We start from the raw sequence: 1,901 nt of genomic DNA on the forward strand, positions 1-1,901 counted from the left end.
ATAACTAACTCTGACTTGTGTGTGTGGTTTGCTCCCATGATTTGGTAAATAGAGGAAATTTCCACGACACCATGGACCCAAAATATTGATGTTTTGTTCCCGAGCCACTTAGTTAACACTTTCGCCTTATGGCGAAGGTGCTCCATCATGCTGGAAAAAGGCATTGTTCTTCACCAAACTGTTCCTGGAAGGTTGGGAGAAGTTGCTCTCGGAGGATGTGTTGGTGCCATTCTTTATTCATGGCTGTGTTCTTAGACAAAATTGTGAGTGAGCCCACTCCCTTGGCTGAGAAGCAACCCCACACATGAATGGTCTCAGGATGCTTTACTGTTGGCATGACACAGGACCGATGGTAGCGCTCACCTTGTCTTCTCCGGACAAGCTTTTATCCGGATGCCCCAAACAATCGGAAAGGGGATTCGTCCGAGAAAATGACTTTACCCCAGTCCTCAGCAGTCCAATCCCTGTAACTTATGCAGAATATCAGTCTGTCCCTGATGTTTTTCCTTGAGAGAAGTGGCTTCTTTGCTGTTCTTCTTTACACCAGGCCATCCTCCAAAAGTCTTCTCCTCACTGTGCGTGCAGATGTACTCACACCTGCCTGCTGCCATTCCTGAGCAAGCTCTGTACTGGTGATGCCCCGATCCCACAGCTGAATCAACTTTAGGAGACGGTCCTGGCGCTTGCTGGACTTTCTTTGGTGCCCTGAAGCCTTCTTCACAACAATTGAACCGCTCTCCTTGGAAGTTCTTGATGATTCGATAAATGGTTGATTTAGGTGCAATCTTACCGGCAGCAATATCCTTGCCTGTGAAGCCCTTTTTGTGCAAAGCAATGATGACGGCACGTGTTTCCTTGCAGGTAACCATGGTTGACAGAGGAAGAACGATGATTCCAAGCACCACCCTCCTTTTGAAGCTTTCCTGTCTGTTATTCAAACTCAATCAGCATGACAGAGTGATCTCCAGCCTTGTCCTCATCAATATCATAAAATCCACATAGCGGTCATATAGGATGGCTGCAGAGACATATAGATTTGAACATCCTGTCCATTAAAAGACATACACACACTAAATAACCATTCAGATGTATACATCTTTAACACCACAGTAAGTTTACCCATAACGTATCGTGATCTCCATTTTACTATGTAACATGCTCTTTGCTAGAATGTAGTGTAGCGTGTTCTTGTCGAGCATCAGTTTACACTCCTACGAGCCCTGGTCAACAGTAGAATAGTGCCATTTGGGACACATGCCTGCCCTACTTTGTTCTCTACAGGAAGCTGCTCAGAGAGAGAGAGAGAGAGAGAGGGAGAGAGAGATGACAGGGATGTATTGACCTAGCAACAGATTTACTAAAACGAATTTCTAAAGCCTCTGTCTCTCTCTCTCTGTCTCTCTCTCTCTGTCTCTCTCTCTCTCTCTCTCTGTGTCTCTCTCTCTCTATCTCTCTCTGTCTCTCTCTCTCTCTCCTGCCCTCCCCCACTCTCTCTCTCTCTCCTGCCCTCCCCCTCTCTCTCCTGCCCTCACTCTCTCTCCTGCCCTCCTCCACTCTCTCTCTCTCCTGCCCTCCCCCACTCTCTCTCTCTCCTGCCATCACTCTCTCTCCTGCCCTCACTCTCTCTCTCTCTCTCCTGCCCTCACTCTCTCTCTCTCTCATGCCCTCACTCTCTCTCTCTCTCTCCTGCCCTCACTCTCTCTCTCTCTCTCTCCTGCCCTCACTCTCTCTCCTGCCCTCACTCTCTCTCTCCTGCCCTCCCCCACTCTCTCTCTCTCCTGCCCTCACTCTCCCTCCTGCCCTCCCCCACTCTCTCTCTCTCCTGCCCTCACTCTCTCTCCTGCCCTCACTCTCTCTCCTGCCCTCACTCTCTCTCTCTCCTGCCCTCCCTCACCCGTCTC

Source organism: Oncorhynchus mykiss, chromosome 25, assembly GCF_013265735.2.
Source record: "Oncorhynchus mykiss isolate Arlee chromosome 25, USDA_OmykA_1.1, whole genome shotgun sequence".
Classification (NCBI taxonomy): domain Eukaryota; kingdom Metazoa; phylum Chordata; class Actinopteri; order Salmoniformes; family Salmonidae; genus Oncorhynchus; species Oncorhynchus mykiss.